The sequence below is a fragment of the Castanea sativa genome, chromosome 3, assembly GCF_040712315.1.
Source record: "Castanea sativa cultivar Marrone di Chiusa Pesio chromosome 3, ASM4071231v1".
Classification (NCBI taxonomy): domain Eukaryota; kingdom Viridiplantae; phylum Streptophyta; class Magnoliopsida; order Fagales; family Fagaceae; genus Castanea; species Castanea sativa.
In genome coordinates, this window is record NC_134015.1 from 9152442 (window position 1) to 9172098 (window position 19657).

Here is a 19657-nt window from a genome sequence, read left to right on the forward strand (position 1 = left end):
TTTTGAAATAAAAAGTCCACATGTATGTGTATGTATGTGCCCTTCTTCAACGATTAAGCAGTTTTGGTTGTGATTTTGTGTGTTGATTCATTAAATTACTAGTAAACCACCTACAATTCTGACATTTTTTCCACTTGCAAATAGTTTTTCTCTTTTGATGGAAGATCAAGTTAACTTTAGCTATAGTGGTGGTGACTGAACAGCTCTTAGTGGATGCAATTAAGTAATAGTGAGCACTTAGTGAAAAGTGTTGGTACAGACAAGCAAGCAAAAAGAAAGAAAACGTAAATGTCAATATGAGTTTTGGAAATGAATAATAAAAGAAGAATAAATTGAAGGGAATATATAAGTCTAAGTTGGCAAGTAAGCATAAATACTTGCCTACTTATTTCTCTTGTTCCACATGAGTTATACAAGTATAAGTTGGCAAGTAAACATAAATGCCTTGCTTTGCCTACTTACTTCTCTTTTTTGACACAATGGCATAATAATTTTCTATATATAGTAGAAGTTATAGATGATTTTGACATAAATTTGGTTTTCACAAAACTAAAATTGAAGCTAATTTGGAAGCTTTCTTAGGGTGTCTTGAAGCCAAAATTGTATTCTTGTCTTTGTAAGTATTGATTATTTTTCTGCAAAGTTGTTCATATATATATATGTGTGTTTTTTTATTGTTATTCATAAACAATAGAGTGCTTTGCTTGCATAAAATTGGTCATATAGATGTTAAATGTGGTAAAATTTCATTTCACATGAAATTGACACTAAATGGTCTAGTTTATGTTACATTTAATGTATCTTTGATAAATTTATATCACCTAAATAACTATTCTTCTTGAATCCGAGTTTTATGTAATATCTATTATAATTTTTTGTTGTTGTTGTTGAGCGACATCTATTATAAGTTAATCGCATACAATATTTCAAAATAATCAGTTGTCACTTACTATTAAATCTATAAGATTAGTAATTTATTATACCTATATATGTCAATAGTGTTAAGTTTTTCACTTTTAACATTGTCTCCCACCACTTTTTACAGTTTAAAATTGAAAACACCCCACTAGGGTCAACCCAAAATTCTTAATTTCATTCAAAAAAATCCAATTTTTGTACTTAACTTTTATTTGACCCAAGTAACATCAAACACACACCCAAATCCTCCTCTGTATATTCTCCGATAATGGAATGAACCCCAAAAGCTTTCAATCTTTCTTATTAAAATCCTATAATCACCTCAATATCTCTCGCAACCAAACTCCACATCAGTCATTTTACATCAAAATCGAGAGCAATTCAAGAAAATGCTGTTGTTAGATTCGAAACCAATTCTCATGCATTGTGCCCCTTTCTCTTTGTTTCTTTTCGTATGTGATCCATCTACATTTGGATTCACCTACCCTTTTGTGTCTAATGCCATTTTCTTTTCGTAGTTATAGATAAATGTTACATGAACTTCAACAAACTCAAAATTGAGGCCAATTGGAAGCCATTTTTAGGTGTGTTTGGAAGCCAAATTGTATTATTCTTGATGTAAGTATTGATACTTTTACAAATTTGTTCATGTGTGTGTGTGTGTGTTTTATTATTATTTATAAATTATAGGTTACTTTGCTTGCTTAAAATTTTTCATATAAACATTAAATGTTGTAAAATTGGGGCTGAGTTTGGTTCAATTAAATTGATTTTATGAATACATTTTCCTCATTTATGGGTGTTTGGGGTTACTGAAAATGTTAGTCAACTATAAATTTTTTTCCACTTGACCATAAGATAAGAGCATTTATGGCGAAAATTAATCTATGCTTTTATTTTTCATAAATCATTTTTCACATCACCCAAACTCATCAATTGAACTTCCATCCCCCACCCCCCACTTAAATTCCCAGCCTTTGGTGGCCAACCACTGACGCTTTGATTTCGCTTTTTTTTTTTTTAATCTAAATTTTTTTTTTATTATATATGTGCTTGGGAGATGAGAATGTGTTAAAGTAGTAGAAAATATGTTTTTCATAACATTTATACAACTAGAAACTTACAAATATTTTCCATAGTGTTTTTAGAAATGCAATCAAACACTTGGAAATATTTTTTTTTTCGAAAAACATTTTCACATGAAAATATTTTATTAGACATGAATTGGCTCTATAGTTTTGTGAGATATATTATTGTTAAATTATGAGATAATAATAGGTATATCATGTTTCTTTTGTTGGATTATGAAAGATATATCTCTTAATTGTTTTTTTTATAAATCACTATTTTCTTGTTTCTAAGTTTTTTATTTGATATTTATTATAGGTTAATCACATGTAAAATTTCAAAAAAATTAGTTGTCATTTACTATTAAATCTATAAAATTAGTTGTTTATTATGTTGAAGAATACCAAAAAAAAAAACCTAATTTTTTTTCATAGATTAGTGAGCTGTTAATGCCCAATTACCATAATATTTGAAAGAAAGAATAGATCACACTAATATTTGGTAAGGAAGGTAATTGTAGGAAATAAAATTATTCCAATAGTGGATTTAGCAAAATTTTTTTTTAGAAGAATCTAATCCCTATTAAATTTTGTCCCATAAAGATAGTTTACATTCTTTTTTGAACTAAGCTGCAAAATCTTGTCAAAATATTATAAAGATTAAGTGAGTGGTAGAATGAGCATTAAAAAAAAAAAATTAAAGAGAGTGATTGAATGAAAGAAAGAGACATGAAAAAAGAAGAAGAAGCCATTATTCTTATTATATATCCAAAGAAATAATATTTTTCTAGTCAAGTAAAAAAATCACGTTTTAATTATAATGAAATCAATTTATAGAATTCCTAATCCTGTGTCTATGTCAATAGTTTGTAGGTTATTAAAATTGTCTTCCACTTTTGACATTGCAAAATTGAAAAGACCCACCCAACAAAAATTCCCACCCGGGCCAAACCCATACCTTTTAAACAATCTGGTCCGAATAGAACTACTCTTCAGTCTTAACAAATCCCTCGTATACGCTCTGAAACCAAAAGCTTTGAAACTTTATTTAGCAAAAAAAAAAAAAGCTTTGAATAAGTTTTTGTTATTAAAATCCAAACTCCAAAATGGGTCATTTTACATCGAAATTTAAAGAAAATGGTGTGTTGTTAGATGAATTCGAAACCAATTCTGACGCATCACTATTTTGATGATTATGTCATAGAACAAGAAGATGGAGCAGCCGCAGCAGCAGCAGCTTCTACATTTTTCCCGTCCAAAGCATCCCTTGCTCTTCTGTCAAGACTACAGAGATGGAGGTCGTTGTTGGGGGTGCCAAGAAACAGTTTATGGTCCTGCCTACTATTATGGAGAGTGGCGGAGAATATATCACCGCGTTTTTCATAAATCATGTGCGGAATTACCCATTGGGTTGCACCATCCCTTGCACCCAATCCATCCTCTCATTCTCTTTGATGAAAAGACACATTATCCTGAAGAAGAAGAAGAAGACAAACAAAAGACCAAATGCCAACTCTGCAATGAATCTCGCCGACAATACACTTATCGCTGTTACCGCTGCGACTTCAACCTTCACGCCACTTGTGCTTCCTTACCGCCCACCATCGAATCTTCTCAAGTCCACCACCACCCATTAACCCCCTTTTGGAAGTGGATGTCCTTCACTTGTGACCTTTGTGCCAAAGAAGTCAAGGGTATACCTAATCAATGTGCCCTATGCAGTTTATGGTTTCATAATAGTTGCGCTTCTTTGCCGCGCAGACTCAAAGTTATACGTCACAAGCACCTCCTCCACCTCACCCATTCTTATCTTGAAGTTAAACTCCATCAATCTGACTCCCGATTTTGTCAAATTTGTATTTAAAAAGTGAACACAAACTTTGGGTTTTACTATTGCTCCAAATGCGATTTCATTGCCCACCTCGATTGTGCTGTAGACTACAGAAATAGAGAGAACATAAATTTGCTAAAACTTAAAGAGGAGGAGAATGAAGATTCAGAGCTCAATCAATCTGCAACTTACAAAGTCAAAAATATCAAAGTGGGGGTGGATGGAACTGAAATAGCCACAGAATTCCAACACTTCAGTCATGAGCATGACTTAAAGCTTTCGGATGATGAGGTACTAAATAATGAAAAGTGCAACGGGCGCGTACAAGCTATTTTTCCTCCCTTTTACAACTGTGTAAATTGTAGATTCTTTCTTCATGAATCTTGTGCTAAATTACCTAGAAAAAAACGACACTCACTTCATCAACACTTACTCACCCTCTTCTCAAAGTCACCTTATTATTGGACAAATACATTTCAGTGTTATGCTTGTGAGCGTTATTGCAATGGCTTCAGCTATAGGTGTGGGAGATGCAATTTTAATCTTGATGTTCCATGTAGTTTAATCTCAGACATCCTTACCCACCCTGGTCATGAGCATCGACTTCTTCTCTCAAGCATAGAATCTAAACATAATTGCAGTTGTTGTGATTCTAAAATTTCCCCAATATTCCGTTGTACCACTTGTGACTTTGCTTTGGACTTCAAATGTGCTACACTACCACAAACTGCAAGGTACAAACAACATGAGCATCCCTTCACTCTCCGTTATATTGTTGAAAATGACTCCGGTGAATATTATTGTGATATCTGTGAAGAAGAACGTGACCCAAAGCATTGGTTCTACTATTGTGCAAATTGTGATTATCCTGCACATACCAAGTGTATTCTTGGAAAAAACCCAAATCTCAAGTAACACATATGATGGTCACCTATTTGGAGGTGCTAACCTATTTGTTTGTCACTTGCACACCTTTAATTTCATTGAGGAAATCAAAGGCTGCCCTCAATGTAGTAGGTGCAATAGTTCTTGTAAAGAGTTGATTTATCAATGTGCCCAATGTAATTTCCAGATGCACTATTATTGTTTATAGAAAGAAAAATGTTTAAATTTTTATTCTATACTAAACATCGCACAAAGAAAATACTAATAATAAATTTAATCTTTTTACCCCTTTTTTTTTGTCTGGCTCTTAACCAGGTGCATACAACACACAAGTGGATTAGGTGAAGGTATTGAAGAGAAAGTCCAAGGAAACTGCCAAGTCATTGTGATGAAATTTCTCAGTTTCCGGATTGGTCTTCTTAATTGTGATAATCTTTCTTAAGTGGACTAGGAATTTTTTTTTCCTATACTCTTTGAATATAATCTTTTATAGATTATACAATATAGCTCATAAAATATTAAGTGTGTATGACTTCCATATCCATAAGCTAGCAAAATCTGATATAAGTTTGTTCTGCTTCACATTTTGTAGCTGAAACTCTCTCTCTCTCATTGGGTTCTTCACAGGTACATTCTCTTTGTCACTGAATTTTGAATTACTATATGTGTCTGCATGCCTATGAAATATGATTGTATGAACTTTTGCGCGGTCCAAAGTGTCCTTATCAATAGGTAGTATTAGAGGTTCTATTTCATTTCTGGATGACTTGTAATATAACTATGAATGCGTCTAAAGCAGGATTAAGATCATGCTATTTTAAGACTTCTGTTATTAGGTCATATGATATGTTTAAAAAAACTGTTCTTATTGATTTGCTGCTACATAATCAAACATTGTCTTAATTGGATCTATGTTTATATTTATCACCTGTTAATCCTAAGTGATTTTTATTTTTGGAAGTACTTTCAGTCAAATTGAACTCTAGGCAAAATAACCACTTTATGGTGTTTGGTTCTTGATATGGTTCATTTTTTTAGTTTATCTCATGGAACCAAGCCCTCAAATTTAAATGGCTTCAAAATACTAAGAAATTCAAGAGATAAAGAGTCCATGAAAAATCTGTTATGGTTTTATAGAATATTTCTTGTCAAAACAATTACCCATAATGAGCTGAATTGATCCAAGCTCTTGTATGATGTTCATAGTTATGAGAATAGTCAGCCTGGGCCATCAGTAATAACATTTTTAGCCAAGAGACTTTTAGTTCAATGGCATAGCATGCTCTCCTTTATTAGGAGAACCAAGTTCAAATCTCCCCTCCCCCATGTCTTCTCTGCCGAAGATCTCAGAAGAGAAATAAAAAACTAGGACACTTATCAACGTTTTCTAGATGCCAATAGTTTTGAATATTTCAAGGGCTCTCTTGAAGACTGCTTAATTTCAGTTAAAAAGTACAAAGGAGAATTTCTTTGGGATTTTGAAGTTGAAGACATTATTAAAGACGTTGTGGGTGGATCACAAATCGGTGTCCACCAAAATGTTCTAAAACTCTTAGCATTCTGCTTAGAGACCAATATGCCAATTCTAGTGTATGAATTTGTAGGGGGCAGAATTCTCTCCACGGGTATCCATCCAGTTGAGGGAGTCATCACAGAACCATTACCATAAAAATGGAGGTTAAGCATTGCAATGGGCATATAGCTAATGCAATTACATATCTCCATTAATTCATTATTTAGGCCTGTTATCCATAGAAATATTAATCCATCCACCATTATATTGGATGAGAACAATGTTGCCAAGCTGACAGATTTCTCTCGCTATATCTATTCCTAAAGATATATTGCAAGTAAAGTGATAGTAGCTTTGGAAGCTATAATTATATTTGATCTTTTTTGATTGAAAGTATGTACGCATCTGAATATACAGCTACAGGCTACATAACTTAGAAGATTGATATGTACAATTTTGGTGTGCTTTTACATCCTCTTTTGAAAGGACGGCCTTCACATTTCTATGTTATCTACCAAATTGGGTGTGTTCCTATGTCGAACAAAATCAGGTAATTGAAGTTGTATGGTACAAATGATTGGGCCTATTATCTACATACTCTTTGGTACCCTTACTTAATTTTTAATTCATTAAAATCTGGATCCATATGTAATTAACATAATTTTGAATGGTTTGAAGCGGGATCAAGATCATGCTAGTTTAAGATTCATGTTCCTACTTTTTTGCTGCATTTTTTACTCAAGTATTCTTTGTGGATCTTGGTTTATATTTCAACTTCAAACATGTTAAAATTATCATATCTTTCTTTTTCTTGAAATATTTCAACTATAGCAGTTTATACTTTATTATTTCAAATTTGATTCTCTTAACAACTTACAATATTTGTTCGATCTTGAAATATTTCAACTATAGTAGTTTATATCATGAAACCAAGCTCGCATATTTATAATGCTTCTATTAATGACTCAGAAATTCAATGGACAAGGATAAGGTGCCCCATGGAAAATATTTTAAGGTATTAAAAAATATATTTATCTATTTTTTTCATTTTAGGATTAAGATTTTGTTGTTGTTGTTAGAAAACATTCGTTGCCCAGTCCCTGTTTGTTACACATGTAAAATCTAAAAGAGGCTTAGTGTGGTACAAGATTGGGATTTGCCATGGGCCGCGTTTAGTGTGGTGATATTTGCTGATGGGCCGCATTCATATAATATAATTGGGCTTTAAAGATAGTCCCTAGGTGTGTAGAGTTATAAGCTTAGGCTTAACATTTTTTGGTTTTTAAAAAACAAACCTCAACAACATTTATATTAGAAAATTGTAATACTTTTTTTTTTTATAAAAAATTAAGTTAACATAGAAGAGTTCTTCAAATGTTTGGAATTTGGTAACTATTTGACCACGTTGTATCTATGTGGTAACAACCACACATTTTGGATGCATTTATGAATTGCTAAAAAAAGTTTTGCTTTTTACTTTTTTCTCAATATATATATTTGTGTGTAAATAATCTAACTTTTAACTTTTAACTTCTTGTAAAACATTTAATATAAAAGTTACCCAAAACCATTTATTTTGATCAAAACTATGCAAATAAGCAAAAGCCAAACACACACATGAGGCTCTTGTGAGACTTATTGACCATTTGAAGTCCTTGCTAATTCAAAGTTTGTACTTTTAACTTATTGTAAAACATTTAATATAAAAGTTACCTAAAACCATTTATTTTGATCAAAACTATGCAAATAAGCAAAAGCCAAACACACACGAGGCTCTTGTGAGACCTATTGACCATTTGAAGTCCTTGCTAATTTAAACTTTGATTAGTCTCGAGCTTAGAGATTTACACATTGTACTACCATTTTTGAATTTCTATTTGAGTTGTTTTTTATTATGTTTGGGACTTTTGTGTTCTTTATCATAAACATAGAATACTAGTTCCTTTCTTAATAAATTTTTTATTACTTATAATGAAAATAAAAAAAATAGAATAGGTGTGTTGTACCATTGGTGTTGATTTTTTAAGCACCTTTAACCATTTTTCTAGGTGTTTTATTTTACTATTTATTTTTTTAATATGTAATCCACTATCTAAATTTTCTCAAAAGTATAAAATGACCTTCCAAACTGAGACCGGAATAAAGTGGCAGCAAATAAGGCCATTGTTTTGAATAAATTTTCCTCTAATTTTAGAAGATAATTTGAAAATTAATAGGTTATTTTGTCCAATAAGTCAAACAACATATAATTGGGGTTTTCTTAGGGAATATTTAGCTTTTATGTTTTAGTTCTCCTAAACAAACAAGTCATTTTTATTTATTTATAGATCCTATGAGTTAAGGTCTTGAAAATATAATGTTTTCAATTGCCAATTTTGTTCTCCCATGCATGGAGGTTTATTCTAAGCATTATATAAGTCATCTGGCTTAATTGAATAAAATCATATTATAGAGTGTTTTTAGAATTAGCCTTTGTACTTTTTAGAAAATGGATTTTTTCTAAATCAACGCTTATCCCTTGAGTGGATTCTTTTAGGTAGCGAGACTTGATTTATGTATCTTTTTAAGCAGTATTATCTGTACCCTTTTAGGTTTGCTGTTGGGATAAGCTTATCTATCATTTTAATTCTTGAGTACTTTTATCATTCTATATAACCACAAAATATAAATATATATACACCCTCCTTGCTCTCCTTCATCATATCAAATAAGTTTGGGTTGCTCCATACAAATCTAGTCTCACAAACTTTTTTTTTTTATCAATATTTTGAAAATTAATTTTGAAAGTGTGACTAAACAGGTATAATGCAAAAAAATATTTCTTTAAAAACTAGTTTTAAATTCAATTTTTCGCAAACTGTTTTCACAATATTTTAAAAACAAAAGCAAAAACCTACCATACAAATCCTTACTTATCTTTTTGTTAATTTCATATTGAAATTAACATTTTCATGTTTCTAAAATACATTAATTGAACTTAGGTGAATATACCATTTCGTTCTAATGTCAGAATAGAAAACCAAAATGGATTCATTCCCTTATATGGAATCATGAAACACCATGTCGTCAGGGATGAGAACAGAGGGGAAAGAGACGTTGATAGAGATATGGGTTTTCTATATATATTTTTTGGAAATCTAAAATTAATTAATGACTTAAAATTTGATGTGTCAATTGTTTTTCATAATGGCTGATGCATCACTTATATTTTAAGGATTTTTTTAATAAATTAATTATATGGTATCATTTAAACTATTTATTTATTTTAAGAAACTTCTAAACCATTTATTATAAAATAAAATGTTAAGAATAAAAAAACTCTATATAGTAGAGTTTCCTAGAAATTCTAGAAAATCCGGACCCATACTTTATCAAATACAGGTAATCTAATTCTTACCCACTCAGGTCACTTTTTTTCTTTTTCTTTTTTTATGCATGAAACATGTCACTAAAATTTATTTGTTGAGATGATTCAAATTTTATTAAGTCAAGAAAGATAGTCATGATATATTACAATTTTTGAGAAATGCTAAGGTTATTACAAATTTTTTTTTTTACATAACCTTTATAGCTAGTGGTTCACCAATTAAAAAAAAAAAAAAAGGTCATCAATCACAGAATTGTAATTCAAACAATCATTTATAATATTGTTAAAATCTACCAATGATATTCATTGTCACATCAGTTTGTAACCTTCATGTAATACATAACATTTGTAATAGGACAAATAAAGTAATGAACATTTCTTTTAGAGAGATCCTTTCTCCAAATAGAGAGAGATATACATTCATAGAAAATAATTATTAGAATGAAAGAGTATTTTTCTCAACAAAAAAAAAAAAAAGAGAAGAAGAATGAAAGAGTGTGACTTTTGAATCCTTCATTAAATCAACATGAAACAATTACATTAACAATAATACAAAAATAATAATTGATGTTTGCTCAAAATAAATACATAGTTCCACATCATTAATTAATGTTTGCCCTTCTCTTGCATTTACATTAAAAATAATTTTTTAAAATGCTACACATAAACACATTGACCCAATTTTTAGGAAAAATAATAATATAAGACTAAATCACACCAAAGCTATAACTTACCAAATCAAGCAAACATTCCTAAGAATCAAATTGAATCAAAACGTGAGATCATAGAACAATATTTAATAGTTTTCAAGCATAAAACTTTATAAAGTTGTAGGAATGGAAGTAAATATTACTACCATAAAACTGCATAAAACATTCTTACATGGAATCGCATGACCCATCCAATCTTTTAAATTGCAGCGTTCAGAGACAAAGAGAAACGCTGACTATTTTACCGAAGAAGGAAAACTGCAAACATGGAAGTGTATACCATGGAGTAATAAGGATAACCAGTTTTATTTTGAAAACTGAAAAAAAAAAAATGATAGTTATTCAAATGTTTTATTTTGAAAATCAATAGGAAAGTGGCCCTATTTTTTAGGCAATGTTTTAGTGGAAGTTAAGGTTTTATTTTTACTGGATTGTCCTTTAGTTTTGTCTCTATTTAAACATAGGAATGTAAGGGTATTTTAGAAGAAAAAAAAAATCCAAATTGTCCTTTAGTTATATATATATATATATATATATCGATTTGTTTTTAAATAAACGTGGGGTGTTTAACTTATTTTTCTATTTAAAAAAAAAAAACAATAAACGTATAATTACTTTGAAGAAGTGGGTTAGTAGAAGAGTATTCCTATTTTGTAGGCAATATTTTAGTGCAAGTTAGGCATTTATTTTTACCAAACTATCATTTGGTTCTGTTACTACTTAAACCTAAGAGTGTAGGGTATTTTGGAACAAAAAAAATCTTTTACCAAACTATCCTTTAGTTTTGTCTTTACTTAAACTTAGGGATGTAAGGGTATTTTGGAATAAAAAAAAAATCCACTCCAAACAGGGCCAACCGCTTAAATAGTAGTATATGCGATGAGGCTTTTTTTTTAATGGTCCTATTTTGTAGAAAAAAAAACTATATTTAATTATTTTATACATATATATAATTTTTATTTTCAAAATTTAATTTATAAGTGAATAAATCAATTTAAAAATTAATAGGAAAGTGGTCCTATTTTTTAGGCAATATTTTAGTGGGAGTTAGAATTGCATTTTTACCAAATTATCATTTAGTTTTGTCTCTACTTAAACATAAGACTGTAGGGATATTTTTGAACTAAAAAATGAAGAATCCAAACAAGAGAGGTTCCTTAAATAATAGTATAGAAAATACAACTTACATACTTGTAGTTTGGTTGAAATTTAAGTTGCTTACCTATAACTTAAAAGTTGACACTTTGTTCACCTCAGATTCACTTTGTTAGATTTTCGTGATCCACCTATGTACTTTCATAGTTAAAAACACAAAAAACATAACAGAAACATAAAAATCAAGATCTAAAAGCATATTTCTTAAAATTGTGAAGATTTGGCTTAATAACATTCTTCTCCTTCATAAGAACATTCTCAAGCATATCAATCCAAACAAAACTGCCAAGGGATAGAAAAGATTGAGAAAGAAATTTGTATTGTGTTTGATTTGGTTTTAGAAACTAAAAGGTAAGCCTAGAATTTTTGAACGTAAACCCAAACCAAAAACTAAACCCAGTGAAGATAAACCAAAAATTAAACTCATAAATTTTGAACATAAACCCACAACCACTGCAACCAAAAAGTAATACCAACAACACAGACTGTTCTGTTATACCCAAAAAGCACACATGTATTGCATACACAACAACACCTGTGCATGCTATAATGGGTGCCACTGGAACTTCCTTCTTGCATTCTTCATCGCAATTCCGGGAATTCCCCGTTAACCAAATACCCATTAATATTATATATGTAATTACGTATATATTGTATATTTCATTTTCATCAAACCAAATTCACAAGCACCAAAATTAATTTGACTATTTTAAATTAATTGCAAAATAAACAAAACACGTCCATTTACAGAGATGATTTAATTTACAAATTAAAGACGGAGACCGATTAGATTCATAACAAAAATACCAAGAAGCAAAGGCACTGCCGTCTCTGGCCTGAAGGAGAGAAGTAGTAGAAGCGGCATCCTCTGATGACGCCTCTACTCTCTTCCTCCCTTTCACTCCTCCACCTGCCCACAAACTGAGTTTGTTCTTTTTTTTTTTTTTTTTTTTTTTTGATGGTACTGAGTTTGTTCTTTTTGTTTTTAATTTTTAATTTTAATTTTTAGTATGACATGGCTGTACAGTTTGCGGTTAATGTGGTAGAAACTTTTTTTGAACATAAACTCAAACCATAAAACCATAAATCTTGAGTAGGAAAAATGTTTTTAAGAAACATACTATTAATTCTTGATTTTTATACAAGAGATGCTGTGGGTACTCAGGATTTTCATCTCTCGGGCCAATGACTTTTTGCCTTGTAACCTTGTTTGGCTTGACACCTTGTATCCCACAAGGTTACAAGGCAAAAAGCCCTTGGCCCGAGAGGTGAAAATCCTGAGTACCCACAGATGCTACGTTCGTAACATTTTTATAACAAATCATAGTTGGTTAGTTGTTATTAGTTCAAATTTGAACTTAACACTAAGATTACTTTTTTGCCCCGACGATAACAACTAGTAATAACCTGTCACTTAAGATTTATTATGAAAATGTTGTGGATATATCATTTCTCTTTTTATATTTTTGTTATGTTTTTGGTGGATTACGAAAGTTTGACGAAGTAAACCTCATTAAATACGAACTTTTAAGCTACAAGTAAACAATTTAAATTTCAACTAAACAACAAATGAGTAAATTGTAATTTGTCATCCTCAACTGATTTCATAATTTGATGCGCATCACCACCCTCCAGTTTCTGATTTGTTCTCTGGTGAAGATTACGTGAAGTATTATAAGTATTCTTTCTTTGATTTTATTGGGTTCTCTTGGCTTCTTTTGTTGGTTGAGTAATTTGTTGTAACTTACGCGTTTATTTTGTTATGTTCATGTGGTTTTTCGAGTAATATTATAATGGGTTAAGTAAATTGTTGTCAAGTACAAGTTAATATGTTGTGTTCATGTAGTTTTTCAAGTACCCTTTTTCAAAATTATAATGGGTTTCTCTTGATTTGTTTTGTCGATTGATTTTCTGTTTAGAAACAATAAACAATTAGAAACATCCCTCACATAAATAGATGAGTTCCAACCATCTTCATTGCTCATCATTTTCCTACTGCACAATTCCAAAGATTGTTTTTTTTTTGTGGATTTTACAGCTAGCCTTGTCAAGAGTAACAGAGAAGGCGTGGAGAGTCATTTTGAAACTGAAAGTGGTGATCTTGATTAAATTTAGAGGTACGTTCCTTTTAGGTTAATGGACTGTTAAATATCAAGGATGAAGTTCTTGAGCGTGGTAATATCGATTAGCTTAGTTTTACTAAAAATTTTCAAATTAAATGAAGTCGGTATATGTATTTTTCTTATTATTAAGCATTTTCAAAAGCGATTCTATAATTTTTTGACACGTATAATACTTGAAACTTTATGCTATTAGCTAACGTTAGGACAATAATGCTATTTGCACACTTTGTATTAAAATAGAGATCGCATTTCCATTAAATTCAAATATGCTCTCATTTTTCCTGTATCACTCATGTAAGCTCATTTTGTAATAACTTGTTATTTAGTCTATGTCATAATCAAGCTCACATGCTATAAGATGCTACACTTATTTCTGTTGGGACCCTTTCTTCCTCTTTCTTCCTCCCTTTTGTTTTCTTCATGTAATGGATTCTGGTGCCATGTCATCTTGTAGGTCACTACTCTGGACATTAGTAGATGCAGACTTATCATTGGACATGGCGATTCTAATTTTTGGACTGAGTGTTGGTTTGATCTGAATTTGTTCCTTTAATTTATTTTTGCGCCATTATTTATAATCTTTGAGAGATGGAGTGAGGTTAAGGAATCAATTGGCATTCATTTGGAGCACAAGCTATAGTATTTGATTATACTAAAAACATTCATTTTCTTGTATCAAAGTTACCAAGCTTTAGGGTGTGGTTTTTGAGTGATGCATTAGTACAATTTTTTAATTTCATTCTGCCACATTATTGTAATTTCCTTTTGGTGATATTTTGAATCAATTTTCCCTCTATTTGGGTTACACTTTCTTCCTTCTTTCTTGAATGTGCAGACGCAGATAGTTTTTTATTCTCCAGTAGGTTTCATTAGCAATATTTTAATATATTGGGTGGAAATTTAGAGAAGCAATGCTTTCAACATCTTATTCTCAGGTACCTTCATTCTTTGACTCTTACAATCTTTAGCAAATCATATTTTATTTTATTTATTTATTTTTAAGTTTTGGAAGTTTTCACCTTTTGGAGTTTTATCTCTACACTGTTTTTTGTTTTTTGTTTTTTTTTTTCATTTTCTTGCTTATAAACAGTCAGTGCAAGTTCAACTTTTACTGCCATTGTTATAACTTAGGCACAGAGCAATCGTTACAAAATTTAATCGGAACATATTTTTGTCATGAATATGGAGATCTTTTTCTTAAAAGATCAAAAACCCAATTACTATAAAGGTTTATATTGTGGTTTGGATCAACCAATTATTCCAATGTGGTGGAGGGATTGTGTCTTGCTTTGCTGGTGTTTAATGAAATGGCTGTCTTCTTGCTCACAGCATTGGCTGCACTTAAGATTGTACTCCATTAAACGTTATTTTGTTTAGAATAACAAAAAATGTGACAGGTGCATGCAAGTCATTCCGCCTCCTTTTTTTAGTTGTGTGAAAAGTTGCTTCTTTCTTTGTAAATCTTGTGTTAATTACCTATAATAAAGAGACATCTACTAACTCACCTCCTAAAGACATAATATAGGACTGATTGTAATAACTTCAATTTGCCTACAAAGGATAAGTATTAAAATGTCCTAGAATTTATTCTTCTATTTTTTTTTTTTTCAATTAGGGGCTTGCATCATGATAGCTCAGTTTACCAGGTACTAGACGCATACCTAGATATATAACTAGGAAACTACCTTCCTTAAAGTGAAAGCACATCCAAAATCTAGTTTTTAGACCCACATACACCTGCACAAAATACTTTACTTTTAGAGTATTAATCTACCAGCCAGAAATCACTATAAAGTTTTCCAAACACTTTTCACTAACTGGACTGGGAGTAGATCAGCTCTTGTGAAAGTCATTTTAGTAGAATAAAGGTTTATAAGCTGCATATTCTCACATTTGCGATGGAATTTGAAGTCCTTGCAACCAATAATCCTTTTTTTTCAGCATCTAAGTTAGGAACTCCATTGCTAGCAAAAACAAAAAGGGGACAATGGATCCCTTTGTCTCTTCCCCTTAGCTCCTTGAAAATAACCAGCTAGCCTTCCTCCTCCATTTATGGCCACAAAGTACATAGGAATAGTAATACGCTCCCTTACCCGATCAACATATATTTTGGGAAAACCCACAACCTGAAGGCACTGAAAAGTAAACCATCATTCCACTGAATCATAAGCTTTCCTAATGCCCACCTGCCTTGGTGAGTTGGCATTTTTCTCTATGGTAATTCTTAACAATTTCATGAGTTAATGGGTTCTCTTGGTCTACTTTGTTAAGTGATTTGTTGTAAAGTACTAGTTAATTTGTTATGTTCATGTAGTTTTTTTTAGTACCCTTTTTGAAAATTATATTGGGTTGTCTTGGTTTGCTTTGTTAAGTAATTTTTATTAGAGTACGCACTTATTTGTTATATTCATGTAGTTTTTCAAGTATCATTTTTGAAATTATAATAGGTTCTCTTGGTTTGTTGTGTGAAGTTGTTTGTTGTAAGACTCATGTTAATTTGTCATGTAATGTAGTTTTTGGAGTATCCTTTATGAAAACTAAAATGAGTTGTCATGGTTTATTGTTAATTTTTTATGTGCATCTTATAATCATATCATTTTTGTGAAAATTTTAATTAATTCTTTTGGTTTTCTTTGTAATTTATTATTGCCGTTCACACATGTTAATTTCTTTTATTAATGAAGTTCTTTAAGTAACCTTTACTAAAATTATGATGAGCTCTCTTGGTTTCTTGTTTGTTTGTTATGTATATATATGCATGTGTGTTTGCTTACATTCTCAATTCTAATTAGATTATTACTAACTGTGAGGTGGTTGAAGTAAAGAATTACCGTAAGTTGCTATAATTAGATTTTTTTTTTTTTTTTTTCTGAAAAAAAACAGAAAGGTTGTTGTTTAGCTCTTTCCAGGAATATGTTAAGGGAATTATATATTCGTTGAGCTATGATTGCTTTTTGTCACATGATCATTCTTCTCCGTGAAGATTTCTTTAAAATATGCTTACATGTATTGAATATCCTTCACTTGGTTGATAGCTATGTTTACACCATGTGTTCTCACAGATGACCTTATGATTATTCAGGGCGGCTTTATGAAAGATACAAAACGGCTTTGGAAGAGAGCATTGCTTCAGTGGTGCGATTCTAAACGTTTAGACAACTTCTTCAATAGTTTAGTGTAATTTGCATATGGGATCAGTAGTGCAGAATGCATAATTGGATGGTAGAACTTTGGCTACTGAACACTTCCCCCTCCACACCATAAAACAAAAAAATAAAAAATGCAAATCAAAACAACAACAATAGAAAGAACCAATATTTTCTTTTGTATGTTAGCTTTACTAATAATAAGGTTGTTGATGTTCTAAAGAATATTTATATTCACTGTGTCTTTTATGTTGTCTTGGATGGATCCATAATGTAAGCTAAACTTGATATCACATTAGCCCTATTAGTCTGTGTCATGAGCTCTTTTTTCTAACGAAATGGTATCTTGGTGAAAATTAAGGACGGGCAAACAGATGGAGCTTTTCTACCTCATGTCTAGGGCTACCTAGCTACGTATAGATTAGCCTCCCAATTCACTCGACTAAGGTTTTTACAACTAGGCAATATCTGGACACCTTGGTTACCCTAATGTTTTACGGCATATAACCCCATCAACTTGTATTGCACTGTTATCCTCTGTTAATTTCCCTGCTTTCAAGTGTACTATTATTGGCTGCCATCTCTAAATGACAAATGCAACACCTATTTATTTATAGAACTTTTGCAAATGTTGGGAAATTACAAGGTGATGACAAAGTGTTTTTCAGGATTTTTTATGTACCTTGATCATCACTTTGTTGGTAGAAGAAGCATTCCATCACTCAATGATCTTGCAATTCTTTGCTTCCATGATCTTGTAAGCATGCTCTTTTATGTGTAAAATAGCTTCCTTGATTTCGCATGGTTCTTTTGTATCTTTTTTGTTTGTTATCACCTTCCTTTTCTGGTTAAGGCTTGTAGACAACCCATAGGCTAAGCTAAGTTTTACTTTCATTTTGAGTATCAGGTATGCAGTAAGTTGAATGGTAGCTTTAAAGATGCTGCAATTTCCCTTGTATGTTGACATGCTATATTAATTTTACGAATTGGTTACTACTCCAAATTAGTGTCAGAGTTGCTTTGCTGCATATCATATGCAGAGTACATTCGAAAGGTTGTTCTTTATCGACGGTAGCAGCTTGAAAAGTTAATATATTTAATACAAAGTGAAAAATGTGGGCTTACTTTTTCTGAATGATCCAGGTTGCGTGGTTTTTGATTCAAGAGAAAGAAAGAGTTTTTCAGTACTTACAGCAGGCCTCTACATAATTTACTTGAGGTATTTCTATCGTTTTATTAATTTTTTACCACCAATGCATAGTCGTTGATCATTGGGCTTCCTGATAGTGCTTTAAATTGATCTTACATGAAGGTGAAGAACTCAGCAAAGTAAATAAGTTGAAGCAACTCTATGTTTGATGATTAATTTGCTATGGAAGCTGGTCCATTTTCAAACATGTAAGGTGAAAGGTGTTCTAACCGGGTTGAGTTTTCCATGCTTTCAGAATTGGTCTTTACAGTTATAACTTGAATTAGCCATTGCCTTTCCTAGAAAAAGATTACAAAAGCTAGCACATTGTAAGATTTATTTTCTCCTAGAAGCACTTTTTGGTTTTATAGTTTTGCAATTATTTTTTTTCTCAAAAGAAGTTCACATTTATATCCAATTTATATCCACTCTTTCCTGCCAAATTCTATACACTGGGTATGCACTGCTTCTTTGTTTTGAGCTTTTCAGCATTGTGTGTAGGTAACTAGAAAGGATAAATCTGTTCACACTAATACTGGGATCTGAAATTTGGTTCTTATTACAAAGAGAATGGTCTTTCTCCTGAACAAACTGGTCCATTGATGTTCTGCTCTCTCTGGTATCTCTTGCAGATTGTGAAATGGAAGTTGATGGATGAAACTGCACAAGTATTGATTGAAAAACAAAAGACTGAGAACCGTGACACAGCAACTTATCATGTATTCTTCATTATTTTGTTTACTTGCCTCTGGGAAATTTAGGTTTGAGATTGGTTTCTCCTACAAAGTAACTTCCACTGTGTGACAGTTTTGTCATAGTTTCTTCATATTATTGGGCTGCAATCTGTCACCACCATGTTTTTGGTAGAACACGTATAATGGCTTCAGTGTTTGCTGTTTTATCCTTCTTCATTGTCTGTATTTTTTCTTTTCTATTTAAAAATGATATCTGTATTGATCCAGTAGAATGTCAATTCACTTTCTTTCAAACACATAAGAGCCAGACACTCATTTCTTTCCAAATTTTGATCGTCAGTTCATTTAATGCATGTCTTAGTGTTGTATTTATTTATGGACAGGAAGTTTTATACTCTCTCTCTCTCACACACACAAATGTTCTTCTGATTTATGGCTATTTCTGTAGGATTTTCTATTAAAATATGCTGACATGAGACTTGAAGTGGGAAGTTCTGTGTCACTGTCAAAACAATGGCCCATGCAATGGTGAAAGCTCATCTTTTTGTAATTAGGAGGTGTTAGTGGAACAAGCAACACAAATACACTGATTTTTGTAAGCAAATTAATGATGCGTAATCTATGCTGGAAGTGATAGGATTAACGTGCCATTTTGAAATAAAAAGTCCACATGTATGTGTATGTATGTGCCTTTCTTCAACGATTAAGCAGTTTTGGTTGTGATTTTGTGTGTTGATTCATTAAATTACTAGCAAACCACCTACAATTCTGACATTTTTTACACTTGCAAATAGTTTTTCTCTTTTGATGGAAGATCAAGTTAACTTTAGCTATAGTGGTGGTGACTGAACAGCTCTTAGTGGATGCAATTAAGTAATAGTGAGCACTTAGTGAAAAGTGTTGGTACAGACAAGCAAGCAAAAAGAAAGAAAACGTAAATGTCAATATGAGTTTTGGAAATGAATAAAAAAAGAAGAAGATTAAATTAAAGGGAATATATAAGTCTAAGTTGGCAAGTAAGCATAAATACTTGTCTACTTGTTTCTCTTGTTCCACAT

General features: G+C 31.3%; 1 protein-coding gene across 8 annotated transcripts in view; it reads left to right on the plus strand.

Moving 5' to 3' along the window:
• The first annotated feature begins 13034 nt into the window (after window positions 1–13034).
• LOC142626934 (uncharacterized) overlaps window positions 13035–19657 on the plus strand; it is a 33332-nt gene continuing 26709 nt past the window's right edge. The window contains exons 1-7 of one of the 8 annotated variants that reach the window (XR_012842701.1): window positions 13041–13563; window positions 14024–14504; window positions 16632–16704; window positions 17384–17934; window positions 18028–18125; window positions 18537–18623; window positions 19048–19299. The gene's annotated coding sequence lies outside the window, so the exon portion shown is untranslated. The other 7 variants (XR_012842699.1, XR_012842700.1, XR_012842705.1 and 4 more) reach the window with 7 other exon arrangements.